This window comes from Gastrolobium bilobum, unplaced genomic scaffold (assembly GCF_033153095.1).
Source record: "Gastrolobium bilobum isolate Gb01-03AN ecotype WA unplaced genomic scaffold, APGP_CSIRO_Gbil_v1 utg1155, whole genome shotgun sequence".
NCBI classification, from domain to species: Eukaryota; Viridiplantae; Streptophyta; class Magnoliopsida; order Fabales; family Fabaceae; genus Gastrolobium; species Gastrolobium bilobum.
In genome coordinates, this window is record NW_026896003.1 from 2502 (window position 1) to 19003 (window position 16502).

Consider the following 16502-nt stretch of genomic DNA (forward strand, 5'->3'; position numbering starts at 1 on the left):
TGATTAACCTTCGTGTCCAAAATATGGCTTTCTTTCACAAGCTTGCATGGACGATACTTACTTCGCCCGATTCGTTGTGGGTTCGAGTTGTAACAAGTAAATATAAGAGAGGTTTGGATCTTCGGAGGGAAGTAAATCATAAAGCATATGACTCATACTTCTGGAAAAATCTGTGTAGTGTTTGGCCATCTTTTCTTCAAGCAATGCAATGGGAGATTGGAGACGGTAATGATACATTATTTTGGACAGACAATTGGTTGGGTTTAACTGAGTGTCTTGCCTCTCTGGCTACTCGTACTCCAACTGGTTTGGAGTTGAATCTCCCTGTTAGTGCCTTCGTGAACAGCAATACTGGTCAATGGAACTTTCCCTATATTCGTCAATATCTCAATGATCAAGCTGTTGCAAGGATCCAAGCTGCTCTCATTCCTAGCGCATCGGATGGAAATGACCGCATTATTTGGAGAAATCAAAAGGTTGGCTGCTCTTTAGTTAAAACCGCGTATTATAACATGCTTGGTTTCCCTCTCATGCCGTTGAAAAATTCTTGGACTACCATATGGAAATGGCATGGGCCTCAACGTGTTAAATCTTGTATGTGGATCATAATGCATGGCCGCCTTCTTACTAAAGACCGCACATCTAGATGGAGTGGGGAATCTGGTCATTGTAAAATATGTCCTGGTGAGTTGGAAACAAACCTCCATGTTCTAAGAGATTGTAAGCATGCTAGAAGTGTTTGGAATTTTCTGGTTTCAGCTAATCGGCAAAGCTTATTCTACAGCTTGGATCTTAGAGATTGGGTTGAAAATAATATCTCAAAAGCTTGGAATCAAAGTAATTCAGATGATTGGCGTGATGTCTTTTTTATCTCTTGTTGGTTCATTTAGGGATGGAGGAACAAAAGTGTCCATGATACTAACTTCAAGCATCCAACCCATGGAACACACATAATTGCTATGTATATAGAGGAAGTTCGTAACTGCATGGGTAGGAAGGCTATGGCTACTACTAGCATTCATCCAACTCGTATGAGTTTATGGAAACCTCCAAGGTTAAATTGGGTGAAGATTAATATTGATGGGGCAGTTGAAAGGAATACTGAGGTGGCTGCTTGTGGTGGGATTATCAGATCTGATGATGGCTCTTGGTTGGGAGGCTTTGAGTATCATATTGGTGCTTGCACTCCTTTAATGGCGGAGCTTTGGGGAACTCTAAAAGGTCTGGAATTGGTTTGGCAACTGGGATTTAAGAAGGTGGAACTAGAAGGAGATGCTTCTGAAGTATTCTCTTTGCTTGCTGATTGCAATGCAGCTTGTCAGCCTCGTATAGTGGCTAAGATACAAGCACTCATCGGTCAGGATTGGGAGGTAACGCTTTCTCATATTCCAAGAGAAGCTAATTCCTGTGCTGATTGGTTAGCCAAGTCTGCTCTTCACAAAGATACTGGATTCTGGAGTCATAGAGTTATGCCGTTTCACCTTGCTCAGTTATTTGATCACGATCTTCAGGGAATCTCCTCTTGTAGGGGTATAGACCCTGGATAGTTATTTTTTGTTTCTGGTTGTTAGTTTGTTTTTGTTTGGGGCTTCGCCCCTTAATGTTATCAAAAAAAAAAAAAAAAATTGAAAGAGCATTATAAAGCTACTACAATAATTCCTTTAATATAAATAATTTATTATAAAATTGCATCTGATTAAAAACAATTGCAATTCAGATACAACAAAAAATAGGAATAGGAATGGTCATGCTAATCCAAACCTGCGATCATATAAGAAAACTTATTCAATTCACCGGAAGAAGGAGAAGACCACTGAAATGACTGTTGGAGTAAGCATTAAGAATCACACAACTAAAGTTTATCGTAATCTATTATATATATAAAGGAGAACCAAAGAAACCCCTTTGTGTTCACACTGTGTGTTCACACTTGCATCCCTCAAAAATGCTGACGTGTCAAGCTTTGATTTGGTTTCAGCTGCGTGTTCACATTGTGTGTTCACACTGTGTGTTCACACTTGCATTAATCTATTATATATATAAAGGAAAACCAAATAAAACACCCTTTGTGTTCACACTAGAAACCCTCCAAAAAGCTGACGTGTCAAACTCTGATTTGGGTTCAGCTGTGTGTTCACACTTGCATTAACATTTAAAAAAAATAAAAGAAAAATTCGTAATAATGACTTTTTATAAAAAACGAAAATCAAAATGGATGATTAATAATCCACCATCATTAATTGTTGTATTGGGAGATGAAAAGTTTTTAAAAATTGCATTGGAAGATGAAAGGTTTTTGCATTGGAACCTGCAAAAATTTATTGAACCTTATTGGAAACTGAATTTTTTTTTAAAATTGAACCTTAGTGGAAGTTGAATTTTTTTTTTAAAATATTTAATGTGCAAGCCAAATTTAATGGTGTATAAACAGAAGATATATTGGATGGGGGAGTTGTTCTTTGGAAAATCGCATGTGCTCATATTTTTCATCTCCACTACTTTCTTCATCTTCTCAACCTATTCTTCTACGTTATCTATTATCATATCGTTATTTATGTACTCGAAATATGATTTTATAAGGATCTTAATCCATCTAAGGAGGAATGAAGGATTAAGGTTAGGGTGGTTAGGACTTGAAATGTTCCTAATTTTTAGAATAAAGGTTTCGACGACAACGTGGAGATGATTCTTTTGGATGAACATGTTATAGTTTTTCTCTTACCATTTGCTATTCTATTGTGATATGCTTTTTTTTAACTATTATATGTATGCGTTTTGTAGGGTGGAAGAATTTATGCTATTGTCAAGTTGTTCTTCTATTAGATGAACATGTAATATTTTTTGTTTTTTATTTTTTTTGGCAGCTATATTGTACAGCAATGCCGACGAGATGATTTAGAATCACTAAAATATGTACTTATGTACTTCCTTGGATGAAGGTATGACATTCTTCTCTATATGTTTTTTCTTCTACAAGTATTTTCTCCATAATTCTTTTCATTTTTTGAATATTATAAAATAAATAAATTGCACAATTGAGTTGATATTGTTCTGCAAAAGTATCTTTTGGCATTATATATTATAAAATAAGTAAATTTTTTAATATATACAATGATTTCCCACAACCACTGCGAAATATAGATCACAAGAAAGAGTGTACTTTGTGGGAGCGGTATGTAGATCAAGTACAAACTTTCTTGGCAAATAATTAATCTCCTCAAAATGTGGAAAAAGGATTTCAAGGAAATAGAGAAAAAACTAAATAGTTAGTGCGAAAAGAGTTTAGCATTAATTAGTGGCAAGCAAATGTATTAATATCCTACTTCTTTTTTAAAATTTGAAATTTTAAGTTGATATAGGTGGAAAAAATGGTTTAACATTTTTTAGCAGGAGACAACTGTATTAAATTTTCATCTTTATATACTTAAAAGGAGAACCAGAAAAAATGTGTCAAGCTCTCATGCAGTTTCAGCTTTGTGTTCACACTGTATGTTCACACTTGCATGTCAATTTAAAAAAAATTACATAATAAGTTCTTAATTAAATCAAAAATCAAAATTAAGAAATTAGTGGGAGACTTCTAATTAATGACCCACTATCATTTTTACATTGGAACTGTAAGGTTTTTAATTGTTGTATTGGAAGATGGAAGGTTTTTTTTTTTTTGGTAATCTGATGGAAGGTTCTTTACTAATGTAACTTGAAAATGAAAAATTCATCATTTGATATTTTCTTATAACTTTCAAACCATTAAGACGCTTAATCTTCTACCTCCTGTGCGTTCTCACTTGCTTGCCAATTTTGAAAATAAATAAATAACTAAAAATTAAGTTTTAAGTAAATTAAATTTTGAAATTAAAGTGTTAGTGGCAGACATCAAATTAATGTCCCACTATCATTTCTATATTGAAATTGTAAGATTTTTAATTATTCTGTTGGAAGGTAAAATGTGCATTACCAATGTTTCTTGAAAATGGAAAACCCATCATTTCATGGAGAATATACACAACCTTCTATGCATGTTTTCCACTACTTTTATTATGGGAAATTGTTAAATCTATTAATAATAGTTGTTATTATGTCTATTGGGTGGGAAAATATTTAATATTTCAAAATTCAAACATTTTAAATTTGAATTTTTAACATGATAGGTGGAAAAGGAATTCCACATTAATAATTTTTTAGTGGAAAAAAAATATATAATAAAATTAAATTTAAAATGTTAAATTATAGATTAAACAAAAAATTATTTAATATTTATTTAAAAAATGTATAGTCGATAAAAAATAATTTAAATTTGAAATTTAAATGAAAAAATTAGGAATGTCATATTTATACCATAAATAAATTAAAATTTTAACTTTAAAAAGTAATACAAAAAGAGAAAAACATTTCCACACAAGTATTTTTTAACATAAACGTTTTAAATATATATGTATAACCTATATTAAAAATTATAAAAATTATAAATTAAAAGAGAAAAAATATAAAATTTTCAAAAACATGTCTAATTAATACAAAAATATTCAATTATAATAAATGCAATGCAATTCAATTCACCAAACATTCGATTTAGTAGAATACTTTTTTTATCAACTCATATTTGTTCATTATATTTGTGTTACAAATATAAAAAATATGCACAATGAAAATAAAAGATTTTAATCAAAAAATAGAAAATGGCATTTATCATTCTGTGAAAAAATAGTAATAAAATTTAATCACTATAACAATACGAGTTTTGGTTTAATATATAGGAAAGAAATTAAACTTTCATTCTTTTGATGTAATACTAAAAAAATACAATTTCTTATGTCGTAAATGAAAACTAGAAATTATTACTTGGAGAATGTGCACATCCTTCTATGCATGTTTTCCACTACTTTCTGGTTGAAAAAATATTAAACCTATTAATAATATTAAATATTATGTTTATTGAGTGGAAAATTATTTAATATTTATAATTCAAATTTTAAAAATTTAAATTTTGATCTTGATAAGTGAAAAAAGAGTTCAGCATTTAATGTTTTTGTAATGAAAAAAAGATATATATATATATATATCTATATATAATTTGAATTTTAATATAAAATTATAGATTAAACAAAAAATATTTTTAAAATATAAAATATATGTATAGTTGATAAAAAAAATAATTTAAAATTTAAATATAAATAAAAAATAAACGTATTTATAATTTAAAAGAAAATTTATTAAAATTTTAACATAAAAACATAATACAAACTAGAAAAAAATTTGTACAAGTATTTTTTTAAAAAAATATTTATGTTAAATACTTTAAAATTTAAATATGCATTTATAACAAATTTAAAAAAATGTATAAAAATCATAAATTAAAAGAGAAAAAAATTATATAGAAAATGTATAATTAATACATAAGAATTTAAATTTAAAATTTAAAATTTAAATAAAATAAAATGATGTCTATCATTCTGTAAAAAAAAATTATAAAATTTTAATCACTATAAAAATTTTAATTTTAATTTAATATATAATAAAGAAATTAAGCTTTCATTTTTATTGCAAGAATATAATTAACACAATTTTCTATGTCATGAATGAATAACTAAAAGCTATTATTTGGAGAAAGTACACAACCTTCTATGAATGTTTTTCACCACTTTTTGTATAAAAAATTATTGTGTCTATTAATAATATTTACTATTGGGTGAGAAAATATTTAATATTTAAAATTTAAACTTTTTAATTTGAATTTTGAACATGATAGGTTGGAAAACAGTTCAGTATTTAATGTTTTTGTATTAGGAAAAAGATATATATAATAAATTTGAATTTAATATAAAATTACAGATTAAACGAAAAACCTATTTAAAATTATAAAAATATATTTATAGTTGATAAAAAATAATATAAATTGTAAACTTAAACTTCATAGGTGGGAAAAAAAGTTTAAAATTGGATGTCAAAGAGCTATATTAATATCTCACTACTTTTTGCATAGGTCATTGTTAAGCCTATTAATAATACCATAACTTTCTGCATCGAGACATATTAAGCCTATTAATAATATTTTGTTAAGCCTATTAATATTATTTATTATTAAATAATTAAAATAACGAATGATCTTTTGATATTATCCTAATCAACTTCAACTATAAAGTGTTTTATAGAATATTATACGTACAAACTCAAACAATTTCAAACTCTAACAATTTCAAACTCTTTATCTCTTATATATGTCACAAATACACAGACCACAAAGAATCTATTGAAAGGCAATTGTAAAAAATATAGATATATAGTAATCTAGATGTAACTATAAGAATAATTTTGTGTGGATAAATATAAAAATATTTTATATGCTGATATAAAATGTTGACAGTTAAATGTGACAAACTAGGCTCGGCCCGGAGGGCCAGCTTATCAACTAATTTTATAGTTAAATTAAAATTTCATCATTCTGCTTTTATAAATAAATTTCTAAATCTGATTTCAATTTTTGTAAATATAAAATTGTAAAATTTTAAATACAAACGACACAAATCCTTGCAAAAAAAATTATTTATTATTATATTTTAAATCTGATTGTAATAAATAAAAGTCCATCTCTGAAATAAAATATAAAAACCTAAATGTGACTATAAGAACCTTTTTTGTGGATAAATATAAAAATCTATTGCATGCTAATAGTTAGACCAACACATTTTTATAATTAAATTAAAATTTCACCCTTCTTCTTTTATAATGGAATTCCTAACTTTGATTTTGATTTTTGTAAACACAGATTTGTAAAATTTCATCCTTCTTCTTTTATAATTAAATTCCTAAATCTGCATACGAAAAAAAATATTCCTAAATCTAATTTTAATTTTTGTAAATAAAAATTTGTAAAATTCAAAATACTAACGACACAAATTCTTGCAAAAAATAATTATTTACATAAAAGGCTGATAGTTAAAGGTTGCAAACTGGTGACCTAGAGGGCCTGACCGCCCCGCCCTCCAACACATTTTAATAATTAAATTGAAATTCCACTATTCTCCTTTTATAATTCAATTCCTAATTCAGATTTCAATTTTTGTAAATACAAATTTATAAAATTCCAAATACTAACGACACAAATCCTTGCAAAAAAAATTATTTATTATTATTTTGTAAATCTAATTGTAATAAATGAAAGTTCATCTTTGAGATAAAATATAAAAACCTATACGCAGCTATAAGAGCCTTTTTTGTGGATAAATATAAAAATCTATTACATGCTAATAGTTAGAGGTGACAAACTGAGCCGGCACACCAACACATTTTTATAATTAAATTAAAATTTCATCCTTCTTCTTTTATAATTGAATTCCAAACTCTGATTTTGATTTTTGTAAACACAAATTTGTAAAATTTCAAATACAAACGACACAAATCCTTGCAAAAAGTAATTATTTATTATTATTTTTAAACATGATAGTAATAAATGAAAATCCATCTCCGAGATAAAATATAAAAACTTAAATGTGACTATAAGAACCTTTTTTGTGGATAAATATAAAAATCTATTGCATGCTGATAGTTAGTGGTGGCAACGGCCAGCCCACCAACACATTTTTATAATTAAATTAAATTTTCATCCTTCTTCTTTTATAATTAAATTCCTAAATCTGATTTTGATTTTTGTAAATACTAATTTGTAAAATTCAAAATACTAATGACACAAATCCTTGCAAAAAATTATTTATTTACATAAAATGCTGATAGTTAAAGGTTGCAAACTGGGCTTGGCCCAGAGGGCCTGCCTGCCAGCACGTTTTAATAATTAAATTAAAATTCACTATTCTTCTTTTATAATTAAATTCCTAATTCAGATTTCAATTTTTGTAAATACAAATTTATAAAATTTCAAATACGAACGACACAAATCCTTACAAAAAAATAATCATTTATTATTATTTTGTAAATCTAACTGTAATAAATGAAAGTTCATCTTTGAGATAAAATATAAAATCCTAGACGCAACTATAAGAGCTTTTTTTGTGAATAAATATAAAACCAATTACATGATAATAGTTAGAGGTGGCAAACTGGGCTCGTCCCGGAGGACCGGCCCACCAACACATTTTTATAATTAAATTAAAATTTTATCCTTCTTCTTTTATAATTGAATTCTTAAATGTTATTTTAATTTTTGTAAATACAAATTTGTAAAATTTCAAATACAAACGATGCAAATCCTTACAAAAAATAATTATTTATTATTATTTTTTAAACCTGATTGTAATAAACGAAAATCCATCTCTGAGATGAAATATAAAAACGTAAATGTGACTATAAGTCTTTGGTGGACCCGAATGTATGTTGTTTTTTAAAAATTTATCATTGTGGGTTCTTTATATTGTTACAAGTTTTTAGCATGTGTATTGATTTGATGTTGTTTAGACACATTTGTTCCAGCAAAAAATATGACTCATACATGACTATTTGGTTAATTTTCTTTCAAATCCCTTTCAAACAACGTTTTTTGGGTTCTAAAAAAAAAAAATAACCCATTTTTTTTGTTGAGACTATTACTTTTGGGTGTTAACATATTAGCGTAATTTATTTAATGAGCATTTGCATTTTGTATCGTAGGCATAAAAATGATGGTAGAAGAGGATGTCCCTAATAATGCATAAACATAGGAAATCATATGTTTGGTATGTATTGAACTCATCCCTCTAATGATTGCTACGGAATGACACTAAATTAATAGCATTTTCTTATTATAGGTACAAGCTGATCTTTTAATTCGATATTTGCTTGGTCTGTTTGTTACCTTGATTTTATTGGTGGCTGTTATAATTAGCAATAATTTGTATGCATTTTTCTTTTTTTAGCCATCCTCATTTTAACATAGTCTACTATGGCGTATTTATTTTTTCCATAACTCATCGAGTAGATAACTATATTTGATTTGTATAATATTGATCACTCTGGATAGCAGATTTTTGTTTATAGTTGATATTTGCAAAGTTCTGTGTCAATGCTGTAATTTTTTCCACCTGAAATATAGAACAAGATAGTAACATAGGTTTTTGTAAGTATAAAGTTTGCAGTGTGATTAACCAACCACGATGGACGACAAATATTTTGATATTTTTTCCCTGCATCGCACGGGTAATACACTAGTATAAACAAAACTAAAATAAAATATTTTAGAATTAGACTTTTGATTAAGGGTATTTAACGTATTTTAATTATAATTTTTTTCTCTATTTCTTCTTATATTTTTTTAATATTTTATATAATAAGGAAAAATTTTGATATTCAAGAAGCTAAATAATTGGAACAGTGACAAAAGTGTCACTGTTTGACAAATTTTTTATTTAAATGCCACGCGAACAGTACTTTTTACCGGACTATCACGCGACGTAATTCACTACGACTGGTAGCAAACTTTGTTTTCCAATGATTTTATGACATGTGACACACTTTCACAGGAAAAAGCTGACTAAACTAAGTTCGTTACTAATGATAGCAAATTCGGTATGCAATATGACCACGTGTCATGAAATCATAGGCGACGAAGTTCGCTACTAGACGTAATGAACTTTGACGTGTGGCAGTTTGGTAAAAAATACTGTTTGCATGATATTTAGGTAAAACATTTGCCAAAAAATAACACTTTAGTCGATGTTGCTAAATAATGCATATTACAATCACAGAGGGACCTATCTTATAACTTTGAAATCACGGAAGATGATATGATAAACACAATTTTTACATGGGAGTTTTTTTTTTTTGGTATTTATTCATGGGAGTTTTACCTTTCTTGAATTTTGATTTATTTAACTTTTATTTTTATAACTTATTTAGTTCCATTTTTTTACATTAATCACTACTATATTTTTACTTTAGATACCAAATGGTGGTAGCTCAGTTGGCGCATGGGAGCTGAGCAGGTGAGGGTGAGGGCATGTGTTCGAAACTCTCCAGTACCACCTTTGGGAGGGGTTTAAAACCTTAATCCTGGACCCGCCCCGAATCGGACTAATTGCGAAGCGATGAACCGATGGAATATTTCCAAAAAATATTTTTACTTTAGATTCATTTATTTCATAGCACAATTAAAATAAATAAATGCATCTAAAGTGAAAATATAGTTGTGCTTAATGTAAAAAAATGGAACAATTTTTTTTTAATAAAAATAAAAGTCAAATAAATAAAAGAGTAAATACCTTTTTGGTTCTTCAATAAAAAACACGGAATCCATTTTACTCCCTTAGAAAAAAAAGGTCGATTCGTGGTCCCTCTGAAATTTTAGTTCTTTGAAATATTTGAAGACCCAAAGGGTATTTACTCTAAATAAAAATTCAAGAAAGGTAAAACTCCAATGAATAAATACAAAAATAAAATAAAAATCCCATCTACAAATAAGTGGAAAAAAATGTATCAAAAAAAAATTAAAGGGAGAAAATTCCGTTTTAAAAGAAAGTAAATAAAGATGTATGTAGCATTAATTTTAGGCTAAAATAATCTCCAAAACAAATTTTAGGCTAAATTATATAAGATCACCGTATATTATTTTTAAAAAAGTGACCTTGTTTTTTCAATTCAATTAATTCCCTTAGGTAGTGTTTGGTTGGGGAGAAGTTAAAATTTTGGTGGGTAAGTGCATGTGGGAATCTGAGTCAACCACGTTTGGTTGAAGCTTTTAGGAAAATTTCCCTAGCAAACAGGTTTCCCCTGCAATGCAAGATGAAGTGCAAAAATTGGATATTGACACTGTTGAAGAATCCATTTCAACAGGTGGTATTGGGTGAGGGTATTAGATAAGTGAAAATGGTTGAAAATGGCATGACAAATATACCCCTCTTTCTTAACCACACGTTGAAAATGGCACGCCAGCACTGAAGTGGTTTGGTTCATCAGAAATGTTAAAGAACCCAAAGGCAATATCACCATTGGAGGAAACCCAACAGTTATTGTCAACCACATAAAGTTTGGAACCCAAAGGTATCAGAGCTGTCGCAACAGGTATGTTCAACTTGAATGGATCAAATCTCACGACCCAAATCGAAATTTTCTTCCTTTTTTATTTAGTTGAAACTTTTCATAGAACCAAACAACTTAGCTGAAAAGGGACTGGACTTAAAAGAGAAGAGAGTGAGTTGAACAGTGAGGAATGAACAACACAATTGTTAAGTGGATGATTGGTTGGGAAAGGACATGAAGTTGAAGAGTATGAGTAACTGAAAGGTTTGGGTGGAAGTGAGTGAAAATGGGGTTGCTTTGAGGATGCTGCAAGTAGCAATTCAAAGAAGAAAGCGAGTGAAAATGTTTAATTTTATAGAAAGGTTAATTTCGTCTTTTGCATTTTTTTTCCATCACAATTTTATTTTCAACCAAACACACATCAGGATTTTTAACCCAATTTTCTTAGTAATATTTTGCGCTACCAAACAACTTTTTTTAAACTTTCCTACAAAACTAACTTTCCAACATCTTTCCTAGTAATGAAAGTCCATCTCTGAAATAAAATATAAAAACCTAAATGTGACTATAAGAACCTTTTTTGTGGATAAATATAAAAATCTATTGCATGCTAATAGTTAGACCAACACATTTTTATAATTAAATTAAAGTTTCACCCTTCTTCTTTTATAATGGAATTCCTAACTTTGATTTTGATTTTTGTAAACACAAATTTGTAAAATTTCATCCTTCTTCTTTTATAATTAAATTCCTAAATCTGCATACGAAAAAAAATATTCCTAAATCTAATTTTAATTTTTGTAAATAAAAATTTGTAAAATTCAAAATATTAACGACACAAATTCTTGCAAAAAATAATTATTTACATAAAAGGCTGATAGTTAAAGGTTGCAAACTGGTGACCTAGAGGGCCTGACCGCCCCGCCCTCCAACACATTTTAATAATTAAATTGAAATTCCACTATTCTCCTTTTATAATTCAATTCCTAATTCAGATTTCAATTTTTGTAAATACAAATTTATAAAATTCCAAATACTAACGACACAAATCCTTGCAAAAAAAATATTTATTATTATTTTGTAAATCTAATTGTAATAAATGAAAGTTCATCTTTGAGATAAAATATAAAAACCTATACGCAGCTAAGAGCCTTTTTTGTGGATAAATATAAAAATCTATTACATGCTAATAGTTAGAGGTGACAAACTGAGCCGACACACCAACACATTTTTATAATTAAATTAAAATTTCATCCTTCTTCTTTTATAATTGAATTCCAAACTCTGATTTTGATTTTTGTAAACAAAAATTTGTAAAATTTCAAATACAAACGACACAAATCCTTGCAAAAAGTAATTATTTATTATTATTTTTTAAACATGATAGTAATAAATGAAAATCCATCTCTGAGATAAAATATAAAAACTTAAATGTGACTATAAGAACCTTTTTTGTGGATAAATATAAAAATCTATTGCATGCTGATAGTTAGTGGTGGCAACGGCCAGCCCACCAACACATTTTTATAATTAAATTAAATTTTCATCCTTCTTCTTTTATAATTAAATTCCTAAATCTGATTTTGATTTTTGTAAATACTAATTTGTAAAATTCAAAATACTAATGACACAAATCCTTGCAAAAAATTATTTATTTACATAAAATGCTGATAGTTAAAGGTTGCAAACTGGGCTTGGCCCAGAGGGCCTGCCTGCCAGCACGTTTTAATAATTAAATTAAAATTCACTATTCTTCTTTTATAATTAAATTCCTAATTCAGATTTCAATTTTTGTAAATACAAATTTATAAAATTTCAAATACGAACGACACAAATCCTTACAAAAAAATAATCATTTATTATTATTTTGTAAATCTAACTGTAATAAATGAAAGTTCATCTTTGAGATAAAATATAAAATCCTAGACGCAACTATAAGAGCTTTTTGTGTGAATAAATATAAAACCAATTACATAATAATAGTTAGAGGTGGCAAACTGGGCTCGTCCCGGAGGACCGGCCCACCAACACATTTTTATAATTAAATTAAAATTTTATCCTTCTTCTTTTATAATTGAATTCTTAAATGTTATTTTAATTTTTGTAAATACAAATTTGTAAAATTTCAAATACAAACGATGCAAATCCTTACAAAAAATAATTATTTATTATTATTTTTTAAACCTGATTGTAATAAACGAAAATCCATCTCTGAGATGAAATATAAAAACGTAAATGTGACTATAAGTCTTTGGTGGACCCGAATGTATGTTGTTTTTTAAAAATTTATCATTGTGGGTTCTTTATATTGTTACAAGTTTTTAGCATGTGTATTGATTTGATGTTGTTTAGACACATTTGTTCCAGCAAAAAATATGACTCATACATGACTATTTGGTTAATTTTCTTTCAAATCCCTTTCAAACAACGTTTTTTGGGTTCTAAAAAAAAAAATAACCCATTTTTTTTGTTGAGACTATTACTTTTGGGTGTTAACATATTAGCGTAATTTATTTAATGAGCATTTGCATTTTGTATCGTAGGCATAAAAATGATGGTAGAAGAGGATGTCCCTAATAATGCATAAACATAGGAAATCATATGTTTGGTATGTATTGAACTCATCCCTCTAATGATTGCTACAGAATGACACTAAATTAATAGCATTTTCTTATTATAGGTACAAGCTGATCTTTTAATTCGATATTTGCTTGGTCTGTTTGTTACCTTGATTTTATTGGTGGCTGTTATAATTAGCAATAATTTGTATGCATTTTTCTTTTTTTAGCCATCCTCATTTTAACATAGTCTACTATGGCGTATTTATTTTTTCCATAACTCATCGAGTAGATAACTATATTTGATTTGTATAATATTGATCACTCTGGATAGCAGATTTTTGTTTATAGTTGATATTTGCAAAGTTCTGTGTCAATGCTGTAATTTTTTCCACCTGAAATATAGAACAAGATAGTAACATAGGTTTTTGTAAGTATAAAGTTTGCAGTGTGATTAACCAACCACGATGGACGACAAATATTTTGATATTTTTTCCCTGCATCGCACGGGTAATACACTAGTATAAACAAAACTAAAATAAAATATTTTAGAATTAGACTTTTGATTAAGGGTATTTAACGTATTTTAATTATAATTTTTTTCTCTATTTCTTCTTATATTTTTTTAATATTTTATATAATAAGGAAAAATTTTGATATTCAAGAAGCTAAATAATTGGAACAGTGACAAAAGTGTCACTGTTTGACAAATTTTTTATTTAAATGCCACGCGAACAGTACTTTTTACCGGACTATCACGCGACGTAATTCACTACGACTGGTAGCAAACTTTGTTTTCCAATGATTTTATGACATGTGACACACTTTCACAGGAAAAAGCTGACTAAACTAAGTTCGTTACTAATGATAGCAAATTCGGTATGCAATATGACCACGTGTCATGAAATCATAGGCGACGAAGTTCGCTACTAGACGTAATGAACTTTGACGTGTGGCAGTTTGGTAAAAAATACTGTTTGCATGATATTTAGGTAAAACATTTGCCAAAAAATAACACTTTAGTCGATGTTGCTAAATAATGCATATTACAATCACAGAGGGACCTATCTTATAACTTTGAAATCACGGAAGATGATATGATAAACACAATTTTTACATGGGAGTTTTTTTTTTTTTTGGTATTTATTCATGGGAGTTTTACCTTTCTTGAATTTTGATTTATTTAACTTTTATTTTTATAACTTATTTAGTTCCATTTTTTTACATTAATCACTACTATATTTTTACTTTAGATACCAAATGGTGGTAGCTCAGTTGGCGCATGGGAGCTGAGCAGGTGGGGGTGAGGGCATGTGTTCGAAACTCTCCAGTACCACCTTTGGGAGGGGTTTAAAACCTTAATCCTGGACCCGCCCCGAATCGGACTAATCGCGAAGCGATGAACCGATGGAATATTTCTAAAAAATATTTTTACTTTAGATTCATTTATTTCATAGCACAATTAAAATAAATAAATGCATCTAAAGTGAAAATATAGTTGTGCTTAATGTAAAAAAATGGAACAATTTTTTTTTAATAAAAATAAAAGTCAAATAAATAAAAGAGTAAATACCTTTTTGGTTCTTCAATAAAAAACACGGAATCCATTTTACTCCCTTAGAAAAAAAAGGTCGATTCGTGGTCCCTCTGAAATTTTAGTTCTTTGAAATATTTGAAGACCCAAAGGGTATTTACTCTAAATAAAAATTCAAGAAAGGTAAAACTCCAATGAATAAATACAAAAATAAAATAAAAATCCCATCTACAAATAAGTGGAAAAAAATGTATCAAAAAAAAATTTAAAGGGAGAAAATTCCGTTTTAAAAGAAAGTAAATAAAGATGTATGTAGCATTAATTTTAGGCTAAAATAATCTCCAAAACAAATTTTAGGCTAAATTATATAAGATCACCGTATATTATTTTTAAAAAAGTGACCTTGTTTTTTCAATTCAATTAATTCCCTTAGGTAGTGTTTGGTTGGGGAGAAGTTAAAATTTTGGTGGGTAAGTGCATGTGGGAATCTGAGTCAACCACGTTTGGTTGAAGCTTTTAGGAAAATTTCCCTAGCAAACAGGTTTCCCCTGCAATGCAAGAAGAAGTGCAAAAATTGGATATTGACACTGTTGAAGAATCCATTTCAACAGGTGGTATTGGGTGAGGGTATCAGATAAGTGAAAATGGTTGAAAATGGCATGACAAATATACCCCCTCTTTCTTAACCACACGTTGAAAATGGCACGCCAGCACTGAAGTGGTTTGGTTCATCAGAAATGTTAAAGAACCCAAAGGCAATATCACCATTGGAGGAAACCCAACAGTTATTGTCAACCACATAAAGTTTGGAACCCAAAGGTATCAGAGCTGTCGCAACAGGAATGTTCAACTTGAATGGATCAAATCTCACGACCCAAATCGAAATTTTCTTCCTTTTTTATTTAGTTGAAACTTTTCATAGAACCAAACAACTTAGCTGAAAAGGGACTGGACTTAAAAGAGAAGAGAGTGAGTTGAACAGTGAGGAATGAACAACACAATTGTTAAGTGGATGATTGGTTGGGAAAGGACATGAAGTTGAAGAGTATGAGTAACTGAAAGGTTTGGGTGGAAGTGAGTGAAAATGGGGTTGCTTTGAGGATGCTGCAAGTAGCAATTCAAAGAAGAAAGCGAGTGAAAATGTTTAATTTTATAGAAAGGTTAATTTCGTCTTTTGCATTTTTTTTCCCATCACAATTTTATTTTCAACCAAACACACATCAGGATTTTTAACCCAATTTTCTTAGTAATATTTTGCGCTACCAAACAACTTTTTTTAAACTTTCCTACAAAACTAACTTTCCAACATCTTTCCTAGTAAAGACAATTATCCACTTTAAAAAAATTTCTCCTCAACCAAACACTACCTTATACTTTAATGTTATAACAATTAGGCATATACTTCAATCTTAATACAGAAATACTCTCATTTTGATTCATTACCAGCCACTCTTATTATCGGTTAC